Below are 13,964 nucleotides of genomic sequence, written 5' to 3' on the forward strand. Positions count from 1 at the left end.
AAAAAAAGAGTCATGTACCACAATGTTCATTACAGCTCTATTTACAATAGCCAGGACATGGAAGCAACCACAGTGTCCATCGACAGATAAATGGATAAAGAAGATGTGGCACATATATACAGTAGAATATTACTCAGCCATAAAAGGAAACAAAATTGAGTTTTTGTAGTGAGGTGGATGGACCTAGAGTCCATTATACAGAGCGAAGTAAGTCAGAAAGAGAAAAACAAATACCGTATGCCAACACATATATATGGAATCTAAAAAAAAAAAAAAAAGGTTCTGATGAACCTAGGGACAGGACAAGAATAAAGACTCAGACGTAGAGAGTGGACTTGAGGCCGTGGGGAAGGGGAAGGGGAAGCTGGGACAAAGTGAGAGAGTGGCATGGACATATATACAGTACCAAATGTAAAACAGATAGCTAGTGGGAAGCAGCCACATAGCACAGAGAGATCAGCTCAGTGCTTTGTGACCACCTAGAGGGGTGGGATAGGGAGGGTGGGTGGGAGATGCAAGAGGGAGGAGATATGGGGGTATATGTATATGTATAGCTGATTCACTTAGTTATAAAGCAGAAACTAACACACCATCGTAAAGCAATTATACTCCTATAAAGATATTTAAAAAAAAATGATGGTGACTAATGGGTCATGAGTAACAATGTTTCAAAGGCAGTTGCTAGGTAATTGGAAGTGGTAGAAAGTACATACTGGGGAGAAAAGTGATTATTATTACTATTGTTTCTTCGCTTCATAGAAAAATAATAGCTCTTGAATTAATATACTAATATTTTCTGAAAAATTACTACTATTTCATTATATCCATGGAGTCACAAAAGAAGGTATTCTTGATAGATAGCTATGAAAAGAATGCTTCTCTTGTATTCTCTGGCAAGTTATAAGCAGAGTTAAACTAAACAAGTGATAGGTGTCCCAGTGAGGAACTAAGACATTCTTTTTGAATCATTTTATAAACAGGAAATTAAAGGAATAATGAGAAAAATTAGATATATATTTGTAGAACTCCAGTCTTACCTAGATCATTAGGGATGAACTTTAAAGATGAGAACATCTTAAGATTATTTTACTTTTATATTGATATAATAATTACTAAATATAAATATTTCATTATAGTCCTTAGTAAATTTATATTAGTAAACGCCTCATTTCTAGAACTTTCAATTTACATATGGGCATCTAAACCCATAGTTGCTTATAAAATAGATTCTTCACATAATTATAGTTCTATGGTACTTTGACAGTTTGGTATGTCCCTGACCACTAAGGGGCTCAAACAAGATAATTCCATAAATAAATTGCTTTACTAAGCAGCTCTTCTACTGAAATGTAATCACCGTCAAGAATCCGTTTTCAAGGGAAATCCAGAGGACCAAATACAGTTGGTTATTTATGAATACCATTAGCTTCTCTCTGCATTAATCCTAGCCTCGGGGTAAATACACCTAGGCTATTATAATTTGGTTCACAAATTAGAATAACAAAGTGGAGTATGGGCTGTTCAGGTCATGAATATCACCAAAAGGAAGAATTAGTTTTGAAGAGTTCTCAATTACATACCAAAAAGTTATGCACTTCCTCGTTCCAGGTCTGTTGCTTCTGATCTGTACAAGAAAAAGACAAGAAAGAGGTCATCAGATTTCTGCCAGGACTCAACTGCCTGGGAGGAAGTCAGAGTCCTACCACATCAACCCCAAGAAGAGGCAGCAAAAGAGTAACTTGCTCATCATCATAATTACCCAGTGTCTCTCCTGGAGAATGAGACAGAAAGTTGTATCTCGTAGAAAATAGGAAAACTTGGGTAGTAAGCTAGCAGGAAATCATTAGACTGAGATTCCCCCAGAATTGAACGTTTTCTAAAAGATAAAATGAAAATAATATTCTAATCTCTTGAACATTCCTCAAAATACATTTCCACTTTTCCTTTTTTAAAAATTTTTATTGAAGTATAATTAATTTACAATGTTTCAGGCATACAGCAAAGAGATTCAGTTATAGTATAGATATATATTATGGTTTTTTATTGGAGTATAGTTGATTTACAATGTTGTGTTAGTTTCAGGTGTACAGCAGAGTGATTCAGTTATACCTATATAAATACCTATTCTTTTTTAGATTCACTTCACACACAGGTTATTACAGAATATTGAGCAGAGTTCCCTGTGCTCTACACTAGGTCCTTGTTGTTTGTCTATTTTATATATAGTAATGCGCACATTTTAATCTGAAGCTCCTAATTAATTCCTCCCCCCCCTTTCCCTTCGGTAAACATAAGTTTGTTTTCTATGTCTGTGAGAATATTTCTGGTTTGTAAGTAAGTTCATATGTATCTTTTTTTTATATTCCACATATAAGCATTATCATATGATATTTATCTTTCTCTGTCTGACTTCACTTAGTATGATCATCTCTAGGTCCATCCACGTTGCTGCAAATGGCATTATTTCATTCATTTTTATGGCTGAGTGAGGTAGGTATTTTTTTTTTAAGAGTTTTTGATGTGGACCACTTTTAAAGTCTTTATTGAATTTGTTACAATATTGCTTCTGTTTTATGTTTTGGTTTTTTGGTCACAAGGCATGTGAGATCTTAGCTCCCTGACCAGGGATCGAACCCGCAACCTCTGCATTGGAAGGTGAAGTCTTAACCACTGGACCACCAGGGAAGTCCCAAGGTCGGTGTTTTTAATCATCTTTTCTTTTTGGATGGAAATCTATCCAAGTGTATATAACCAGTAAGACTACTTCTGTGGCCAAAATTTAAGTATAAAGATACTGTAAATATCATACTGCAGTAAAAAACCCTCTATTTTCATGTCAAATACATCTAGACATCTTTTTTCTCTCCTACAACCTGCACTCCACATTGTTTACACTGTGTGGCTTAAAGTTCCAGTTTTGTTATTTTAAATTGAAAAGTAATGTGACATTATGTTTTATCTAAATATTTTCCAACTATGATGATTTGAAATTATAATAGTTCACCAGAAACAATGTAAAAGTAGATGAATGTTAGCTGTATTGGATGCCAAGTCATTGACTTCTGTTCAAGTTTGTCTTTGCACTTAGCGTACCTAGTAATAAACCAGCTCTTTCTTTCTCCCCGGAACAAGATTTCTACTTCCCAAAACAGTGAAAACAGCATTGTTTCACAATGTAGTAATTAGCATTTGTACAAGAACTTCATAGTATATTAAATTCGTTTTAAAATTTTTCTTTTTACTGTTGGACCTCACAGTCCTGGTATTGTTTAGTTGAGGGCCAAATCAAGAAAATTTGGGGTATCAGTGTATGTAACTTGATCACAGCCAGCAGAATGAATCTCTAACTAGACATTCCAGCCAGAAAGAACACAAAGAAGTTTTCCCATCCTCTAAATCAAGAGAACTGATAGGGGTAAAAGTCAGACAACTTTTATAGTAATACTGAAATTTAAAAAGCAATGCCACCCACGTCCAGGTAAATGTGACTGCAGGTGCTTATCTGGGTGGTATTCAGACTCAGATTACTATCTAAATCATTTTGAGCTTGGGAAGATCTTGTAGAAATCGGGTGCTATTTTCCACTGATTAAAACCACTTTACCACCTCCAGAAAGCCTCATGCTGAGAGGACAGATCAAGATCCGTTTACTCTAACACCCATGCACAATTTCTCTAACACTCAATGATTTGAATATCTCATTTCAAAGGAAAAGAGTAATTTCAAATGCCTGAATAATGAGAGTGATATTCTTGTCCTTGCCTAGTGCACAGTTTCATAAGGAAGCAGAAGCAGAATCCTGAAAACACCCAAAGCAGGAACAAAATTCTCTTTTCAACTTTCACAGAGTTCTGCAAGTGTAACATCATTTTCTTTTGAGGAAAAAAAAAAATCTATAGCCCCTCAAAAGAAAAATCTATATCTTAGCCCTAGGAAAAGCATTATTCTTCTCCTTCACTTGAATTCATTTTCTAGGCCAAATACAGTAAAGAAAGCTACATTTGAAGACTAGGCCTTGAATACATAAATTGTAGCCAGACAAAAAGAGTGATGAAAAATGTTTCAGCAGTGAAGTCTTTACTAAAACATGTATCATTCATTTTGTGCCCCACCAATCCTGAACAGACTCCTATTGTCTTCAAAGAACAATAAGAGAAGCTGCCTGCAGCTAATCGTTGTAATTTCCTAAGAAATAAAGACTGACGTCTATTGAAAAGTATTCCAATGATGTCTTTAAAAATGAGTCCAAAACTGTTAAAATTACTACCTTAAATACTATATTAACCTCTACCAAGTGTTATTAGTTATTCCCACGATCTTCTTAGAGCAAAAAAAATGACATTCGTGCCTAATTTTTTTATTCAGTAAAAATTCAACTTGGAGATGCCACAATCATTTTTAAAACTTTGCTCAAGTTCAATGTACTTAAGGTGTAATCTAACCCTTTTCTATTACATCCTGAGAAGTAATTTCTCTGATTAAAAGCAAAAACACTGGCAAAATCCATTTTATTGCATCACATAAAATCAAACTATGCAACCACTTGAAAATAAGTAGGAGATAAGCAGAGAGAAGGGATCTCACAAAAGCAACGATGATGAAAATAACAATAGCCAACATTTATTAAACCCTGTTTATCACTTTGTTTGTGCTGGCATACGCTAAATGCTGTACACGCATTAATCATTTAGTTTTCACAACTCTGTGAAGTTGGTGCTGTCTTTATTCCCATTTTACAGATGAAGACGACTGCCCTGAAAGATGCAGCTCTGGCTGGCATCCTCTGCTCTGTGGACAGCTACCACCCCAATGCTCATCGGAGGCTGCCTGCACTACCCCCAACCTCCTCTAGACACGTCCCCCAACACACACACACACTCACACACACACACACACACACACACACCTGTTTCTGATCAGTACTTTGAAGAGCACTCTCCACAGTGACATATGCTTTCCTTTGACCGTATCTCTCTCCCTCCAGAACCCACAGACACCCTAGAAGAGTGATTGTGCAGGGAGGGGTAGAGAACAGGAAGGATCTGGGTCAGGAACCTCTGTACCCACAGCCCTGCTTCCTCCCATGCTGCCAGACTTCCCTCATCTTAGCTTTTGCCAGGCACCCAGGGCTCTCCCTCTAGTCCAGGTCCTTTTGGAAGCCTTCTGTCCATCAGTCAAGTCTGCATGTCTAAACCAAAACTGCAGATAAGTTTAGCCCCTCTTTCGCAGGGTTCTTGGACCCCATGCAGTACACCTGGTCATGCCCCTGAGTCCTTTCTGAAGCTACTTGGCTGTTCACCAAATGCTCTCAGCCAGCCAGGAGTGACCCTGCTGTGACATGCACCTGTGTATTAGCAGTTGGTTGGCTGCAGCCTAACTCTGCCAGTTGTGTTGGCCAACTCTCATCCTGACATGGTTCAAGAGACTACATTCCAAATGATTAGCTACATGAAGGAGGTAAAGTTCACGACTCTCAAACTTTCCTGTGCTTTGATTACTGATATGCTGTCAACTCTATGTACATTTGATGAGAATGAAGGGAAGCATGGGGAGAAAGAAAAGAAAGGGGAAGAGAGCAATTTGATGGTGTGTTATTTTAGGTCTCTGACCAGCCAGAGGGCGGCAGGAGGCCAGGCATGGGAGGCCAGGGAAAGAAGCTGCCACAGAAGCGGATATAAAGAAGACAGGCAAACACGAAACACAAAAGTCCCTTCTCAGCTTTACCATTCCCTATTCTGCTTCTCCCAGAAACCAAAACCACATATTTTACCTATGTCCTCCCTCCCTAAAGCACCATCACACTCCCCAGAAACTCCCATGACTGCAGGTTCATTTGTGTCACCTCCTGCACCTAGAAAGACTCCCCTTCTGTACCTCTCACTGACAAAAATGTGTATTCCACCTACAATGCTAATTCGTAAATATCAGCATCAGTGGTTTAAAGACAAAGGAACATTAAAGGAGAAGAGGCTGCCAGGGACCTCCCACCCACCTCTCGATGCTGGGAGGGAGGGGTGGAAGGATGGGATACACATGCTAAATGCAGGTTATACAAGCAGCTTTCCCCTTCTCTTCCCTATTGGTCTAGAGTCACTACATTTCTAGTTGTTTGGTACTTCTTGCAAGAGCAGACTCCTGATTCACCACCTCTACCATAAGCATATTTTTAAACCCAAAGTTGACAGGCACTTCTGACATGGTGCCTATTATTGAGTGTTGGAAGGAACAAGGTGTCTTCGGGACCCTTGTTCACCATGTCCTTACTCCAAGGTTGGCTCCGCCAATAACTACAGCATCTATTCTACTTTTCAGAAAATGAAGTTTTTGATATTAAAAAAAATACATATTTGCATTGTTTTAAACTTTAAAATGCAAAAGAAAAAAAAAGTTAATAAAAGGAAACAAAAATCACCCATAAGCCCAAACTCCAGAGATACCCGCTCTTAACTTGTGTATTCCTGCTCCGTTTTCTTGTATCCATTTGGAAAATTTGTGATGTAACAAGGGATATTCTACATATGCAGCTTTGGGTCTACAAAGCCTAAAATTAGAACTCTGCGCGAATGGGGATTAGAGCTAATATTTGAGCTACTTGACAAGTCACATTTAGATCTTTTAATCACAGCAGAGACCCTGACATCCCACTAACTTTACCAGGCATATATGAGATTTTGGACAGCGCCCTAATGCTCTCAAGAGCATTCTTTTCTTATCTCAGCTGTTGAGCAGGAGGTCCTAGGGTACAGAATAATATAAAAGTCCACATGGACATTTTCAGCATTTGAAACCAGCACATAAAGCACAGAAGTGCTTTCGAGAACAAGACCAGTAACTTACAAGGCTCAAGGATTGGTGCCATCTCAAATATGCAGTGTTTAACATTTCTGTGTTCTTTGGGGAAAAAAGCTACATAATGACAGAAAGCAAAGATTGTTTCACTCGAAATTCACTGAAAAACGTGGGATTCAGGATCATCTGGCTCTATTTTAGAGAACTATAGAAAATTTTTCTTAGAAAAAACTTTGAGGTCATATTAGAAAACATATTACAATGATATTTTATATACACACCAGTTTGATTTAACAATTTCGCAAATTGTCCCCAAAATATCTTTTTAAATTTGGTTTGTAGAGAACGTCTTATTACTAACAAAGCAAATTTAAGCCGGCAGCTTAACTTTAACTTCCCAAACATTTCATGAGTTATTATAGTCAATTATATCATCTCCAATCAAGAAGATATTTTTATTTGTTCATTCAAGAAACAGACTGTGCCCAGTTAATTCAACTGAAAAAACGACACAAACCCAAAGAGAGCAAAGGAAATACAGGGCGGCCTTCCTTTAAAGAATGAAGAACCACGAAGGGTCTCTTTTCCTTTCGATAGAAAATGAGTAATTCTTACTCAGGTTACCAGGGTCAGCCTCTCACAAACACGTGTTTACACATGTGTAATCTAAGGAAGAAAGATTGCCAGTGTTTCTATCTATTGCGGTATTCACCCCAAAAGTTCTCAGGAAATACTATTTCTTTCACAGTAAGGTTGTGAATCATCCCTGCCTTAAAATGCTATTGTCAGTGGTTCTCCTTCTGAAACCTTGAACAAGCAATCCTCCCATGAGAGCTTCATGAACTTGGGTACCTGCTCTATGCCCAAGAGCAGGCAGAGTTCTACGCAGGGAGAAGAGACTAAGGAGGATGCAGAGAGCCTGGGTGAGCTGAGCAAGTCCACACTTACTGGTTTCACCTTGAACTGCAGGCCATACTTTCATTCAAAGAAAAGGTTCCATGACTTTGAAAAAAATGTTTTTTAATTCTTTTGAAAATTGTGAATCTATACTATTCTCATTCTATGTCTGAATAATTTATAAAATTCATAGTTGGATTACTACATAAAAAATGAAAACCCGTTTCTAGAATTGTTATAAATCAGTTGAAGCTAATGCAGATGTATTACGCTTCTGGTCTACAACCTCACTGCTCATCTTCTAAGCCTCCATGCCTGGAGGAGGGCGTTCCTCCCACTATGATTTCTGGTGTTATGTGTTCCTTCCCAGAAGGAAAGAACAGCTCCTCTGCATCTCCATTAAAAATAAAATGCAGCTGGGACTTCCCTGGTGGTCCAGCAGTTAAGACTCCGAGCTTCCACAGCACGGGACACAGGTTCGACCCCTGGTCGGAGAACTAAGTTCCCACGTGCCACGTGGTGTGGCCAAAAAGTAAAAAAAAATTAAAAAATAAAATAAAATGCAGGTTTGGCCTCTTTGTGGATAAAGTTCAAAGCAGAGGATATTTTAGGTTAAACATAAGCAACGTGTTCTTATTTATTCTGATTCTTCAACTGAGTCTCTGAAAATATTTATTTCCAACTTATTTGAACATAGGTATTGAGAGAAGTGGCTTTTTCTCTTAAACAAGCAAAGTAGATACTCCCCCAAAACTATAAAGTCAAAATCAAAAACATGGTGCTTCCCATAGGCTTTGAAGAAGCAGAAGTTTCATGCCTTTACGACTCACTCTTCTCTTGGATGAAATAGACACTTCCCTTCAAAATAAAATAAGAATTCTTGTATTCGAAACAATAGCTTTTATTGTTGCGAGCTAGGAGTAGCTTTAATGGAGAAGTTGCCTTGATACCTGACCCCTGAAAAGAAGACTACAGATCAACAATTCTAAACCCAAAGTGAGCATCTTTGTTAGACTTAGCTTCTCATGTAATCTGCTTAGAGTCAATATATCTATAAAACAAGTTAACTCGACCAATTACCAAAGCCTATATTTTGTAGCTAATTATCTTGAGGCAGTCACCAGAAATTTACGTCAATGAATTAAAATAGTCCATGTGTGCTGAACTAAGAGTTTTAGCGTTGAAATGATCGTATGGTTCTAGATCTTCCAGGTTAAAATCACTGAAGCCATATGCTATTGTCTATGTGTCTATGGCCTTAAACAACTTTTCATCTGTGAATTGAAATAAATCCCGTACTATTCCAAGTGGCTTTTTCCCATTCTGATCTTAGGTTGGTGTGTTCTGAGATATTTGTCTTATTGGGGCCTATGGTAAGATCATACCCCTGCAACTGGGAATGAGATCTTCCCAGAAGAGGGCATATACTTCCCATGTCTACAAACTTGGAAAAATTGAGATTCTGAGATATGGTAAGAAAAATTTTACTCCTCCTTCTTTTCTTGGCCTTGCTTTATTGAGCCTGAACTCTAAGGAATCTTACTAGAAGGCTCTATGGAGGTGCTGCAAAGATAGCCACAGCCATATGTAGACAGCCCTTGGAGTAGGCTGTGAGAGAGGACAACAAAAAAGCTCTCACAAGGGTGAGCTGTGGCCTATGATTTCAAACAGCAGGCATATAAGGAGGGATATACCTGCTTTGTAGTTACTAGGATATATTTATGTTTCTTACAATCTCTTCTTTGTACAGTTAGGTTATAGCCAGCTGTCAAGTGTGGTAATAACTTCCAGTGACACTCTACTTTCCATTGGCCAATTCACCTGGCACAGTGATGATGGCTCGGGACCAGAGATCATATTACAATGTAAACAGGTCATGTGTCTCCCTGTGCCTGTGGGTAGTGGAGGGAAACAGGGTTTCTAATGAACAGAACCAGAAGTAAGTTTGGGGGGAATTCTTCCTAATTTTGTAGGTCACAGGTGAAAGAAACTTGAAAGAGAAATCCTAAAATTTTACATTACCAGCAATAAACGGTGAAGGCAAAAGAGGTTTTTCTGAACAAACAATGAAAAACAATTCTGATCAACTTATGCTAGACAGACTGGATTACCTTTCTACGTTCTCTCAAGAAAAATGACTGTAAAATCACTATCATGTGAAGAGGCAACAAAAAACATGCAGCTAAAAATGTAGGGGGAAAGGATTTTAGAGATATGTCAAGCAGTTAATTTTTAAACGATCCTATTTTTCTGACTAATGTGCTATTTCTGGTATTTTGTGAGCTTTTTAAATTTTGAAATTTATTGTCATTTCTGTCATGTCTTTTAAATACTGAGTTTCTTTACAACTTTGTCTTTGTACGTTTGTATCGTATTTCCTAAAAAGGACCCTCGAAATTGTATAAGCTTTGGGTCTTACAAAATCTGGGTCCACCCTGTTTATCTCTGATTTCTCACATTACAGCTTGGTCTCAACTGGGCTATGATACATGATGGGAGGAGGGGTTGAGGGGAGGAATTGGGGACTGTGACCATATTTGGGTCGTCATCCTGGGACCATGAAATGGTGGTAGCTAGAGATTTGTGATGTTTCCAAAGGGCATGAGAATCTTGGGTATAAGAATTCAGGCTATATGATCCAGGCATCCCTCCAACCTTGAAATATTAGCATTGTATTTAGCTAAATGTGCTTGCAGCTTTCCTATTCTCCAAGTTATTAAAGCATTTGTTTAATCTGCATCATAGAATAGCTGCATTCCCATGCTTGCCAGGAGCGTTAAATCCAACTGGCTGGTTCTCAATCCATGTCAAATGCTCAGTTACAGTAAACAATATTTATATAATATGATTAAAGGCATATCTATTACTCTATATTGCAGAGTTATTTATTCTCAGAGTACTGAGAACTCAGGAGGTCTGTGATTCCCTGAAATTGAATGCAGAATTTAATGTGTGTCTGCATTTATAGCTTTCATCAGCGTCTCAAAGTGGTCCATGACATGTAAAAATTAATAATCACTAATCTACATTTCAAGAATAAGTACCTCCAAAGAGGTGGTACTAAAAGTAAATAAATACTTTATACCTCCAAAAGTTTAAAAAAATTTACACTAGATAGTTTAAAATCCATTTCTACATGTAGTTGGGCCAGTAGAAACATATGTTGATAATTTACACTGAGAAATTATAAGAAATAGCCCAATAAAACAAGGGAAGTTTTCAAAAGTACTGTTAATTTCATTCCTCAGTGTATCATTGCTATGGACTGAATGGTGTTGCCCCCAAAATTCAGATGTTGAGACCCTAAACTCCAATGTAAAAGTATTTGGAGATGGGCCTTTCAAAGGTCATGAAGGTAGAAACCTCATGATGGGTTTAGTGTCCTTAGAGAAGAAGAGAAAAGAGAGAGATTGCTCTCTTTCCACCCTGTGAAGACACAGCAAGAAGGTGGCCATCTGCAAACCAGGAAGAGAGCCCGCACCAGAACCCAGCAATGCTGGCACCTTGATTTGGGAATTCCCAGCCACCAGAACTGTGACAAATACTTGTCTGTATAAATACCTGTCTATGTATAAATACAAATACCTGTCTATGGTATTTTGCCATAACAGCTCAAGCTAAGACAGTCATTATGAGGCAAAGCATATAGAAGAATTTTTTCTCTAGTTTTAGTAGAGAAAGAGTTTGGCATCTCAGGAGATGTGATCATGAATCTATAACTAATTGTTTTTTACTCATCGCATTGAATGTTAAACTTAGAATCAAATTTGCCATTGTACTCTAGTAAAGGTCTAGAACTTTCCCACATACACTTTGTATATTAACTTTACTCCAAAACACCTTTTACATTTCATACCAACCTTTTCTTTTCTTTTTTCTTATCCACAATCTTGTAATTTTATTACATGTTGCTGTATGTATATATGCAATTTGCCTCAAATCCTTTCAAAAACAAGGCAGTTTATAAGGAAGAATATAAATGAATGAATGAATGACATTTCCATTTGAGAATTAAAAATATAAATGTTCAGGGCTTCCCTGGTGGCCCAGTGGTTGAGAGTCCGCCTGCCGATGCGGGGGACATGGGTTCGTGCCCAGGTCCGGGAAGATCCCACATGACGTGGAGCGGCTAGGCCTGTGAGCCATGGCCACTGAGCCTGCGCGTCCAGAGCCTGTGTTCCGCAATGGGAGAAGCCACAACAGTGAGAGGCCCGTGTACCGCAAAAGAAAACAATAAAAAAATAAAATTAAATAAATAAAAAATAAATGTTCATAACCGTATTGGGAATTGTATACAAATATTTATTTGAAGAAATTTTATCTCAACAATGCTCATAATCCTATGAAAATGATTTTCCTATTCCAGGGGTCCTTCATTTGGGGGTCCAAGGGTCCTGTGAACAGAATTCAGGGAGTCTGTACACTTAAATGGGGAAAATATATCTTCATTTTCACTGATCTCTAACTGAAACTTAACATTTCCTTCTAATATAAATACTGGCAATAAACCACCAAAGTTTTATCGGCATCTGTGATTTTGTTTCCCATAGAAACAAAATGAGGTATTCTCATCGCCTGTATCATTGTTGAAGGTATCTGTAAATATCATTTATGTTCCTTATCAGTATTCAAATGTCACCAGACTTGCTGCTAGACTGTTATTTAATGCATTAATAAAGAAGCACATATATTACTATATCATACATTTTTTGATTATTATATTTTTATATATTTGGTTTCTTTGTCATCCTTTGTGTTTTGTTTTATACATTTAAAAACATTATTCTGAAAAGGAGTCCATAGGGCTTCTTCAGACTGCCAAGGGTGTGCCAGCCATTAAAGAAGTCAAAACTCTGAAAAACACAGTGTTTAGGCAGCATTTTACAGAGTGTTTGCAAATATCCTAGTGAGAGCTATACTATGACTAGAGAATGGTGGTTTCTCTTAATTAAAGAACAGTGGCATTCTCTTTTAAATAAGAGGAATATTAGAAGCTGCATGAGTCTCATAGTCCCTTTGACAATAAAGGTCACAATCAGCCCCCATGCAATAAATCCATTCCTTAAGTCTGCATTTATAACTGCTGAAAAGACATTTTACATTTGTGAACCTTTGGGTCAGCATTTCTATGACTGAGAGAGACAGACAGTTGACTTAACATTTTGAACATCTCTTAAGAAGCAGTACATTTGACTCAGTCACGTTAAGACATTATCCAAGCCCCTTCCTTTTTTTTTTTTTTCCCTTGTGAGTCAGCCTTCTTTTGAATTTTTATCAGACCCTTTGGTACTTTTAGCACAACTGGAGTAGGGCAAGAATAAGGCGCTAAAACAAAAGGCTGTCAGTTTGATTACTCCACACACACTTGAAAATTATCTTTAGTTACTGTTGTGACATTCACAACTAGGACCTGATACAATGGAGTGCATGTGATTGTGTGGGTGTGTTGGGGGGAAGAGTATACATGTGGTGACACCACTCCACAAAGGCCACGGGCACGGGCCTTTGTTCCTGCTTCCCAAATTCATTTATCAGGAGAGGGAGTCAGGACCGACTGGGCAGATTTACTCTCACCCCCAGTACTCTGTACTGCAACTACCACCGGAAGTGGGGAGTGAGGCAGCATGGCGGGTCCTGCAATGGTGGAGTTTATCCGTTCTCTCTCCTTCAGGCCAACAGGAGGGTATTATACCTGGGCCACCTGCCCCTATTCCAGGGAAAGCTGTAGCTGGAAACTGAAGCTCATCGTTAAATGCTAAGGCACCAGCTCCTCTGAGTATGCATCACTTTGCATAACTAGTAAGTTTTCCAGATGTCTGATTTCTTACCTTTTAAGCAATGATACTTTTTTCATGTTAGTTATTTTACACAACCGAATGTATTATACTATATACCTCCTATGTACTTAGAAAAGTAGCCCCAAATTAGTTTAACCTTATATTGGTGACTCTGGGTCAACACTGAAAACATCCACTTTCTTGCATGAGCGTATTACAGGTGTGAACTAAGAATGCCGCCTGCCATATCAGTAAACAAAGGATGTTGCAGCCATCGAGCCATCACATTACAGCCTCCCCTACGGTGAGCCCTGAGGGAACTCAGGATGGAAACGGGATGCCCGCCATCTAACAGTCTGCTGCTGCAGCCACCCACGACGGTGAATGCTGAGGAGACTCAGGATAAGAAAGAACAGGATACTGGCCCCAGAGAGCTGAGGTGCTTATCAAAGGAATGATTTCAGTGAGCCCAGACTCTTGCATCTTCCCATAAGTATAAAA

At 38.3% G+C, this 13,964-nt stretch overlaps 1 protein-coding gene across 5 annotated transcripts in view; it reads right to left on the minus strand.

Moving 5' to 3' along the window:
• Positions 1 to 13,964, minus strand: part of IPCEF1 (interaction protein for cytohesin exchange factors 1) — a 177,545-nt gene that overhangs the window by 121,997 nt on the left and 41,584 nt on the right. For all 5 annotated transcript variants that reach the window (XM_024748041.1, XM_024748037.1, XM_024748042.1 and 2 more), the window contains one exon: positions 1,581 to 1,624. The gene's annotated coding sequence lies outside the window, so the exon portion shown is untranslated. The remainder of the gene's footprint in view (positions 1 to 1,580; positions 1,625 to 13,964) is intronic.

The sequence above is a fragment of the Neophocaena asiaeorientalis genome, unplaced genomic scaffold (genome assembly GCF_003031525.2).
Source record: "Neophocaena asiaeorientalis asiaeorientalis breed wild unplaced genomic scaffold, Neophocaena_asiaeorientalis_V1.1 scaffold123, whole genome shotgun sequence".
Taxonomy (NCBI): Eukaryota; Metazoa; Chordata; class Mammalia; order Artiodactyla; family Phocoenidae; genus Neophocaena; species Neophocaena asiaeorientalis.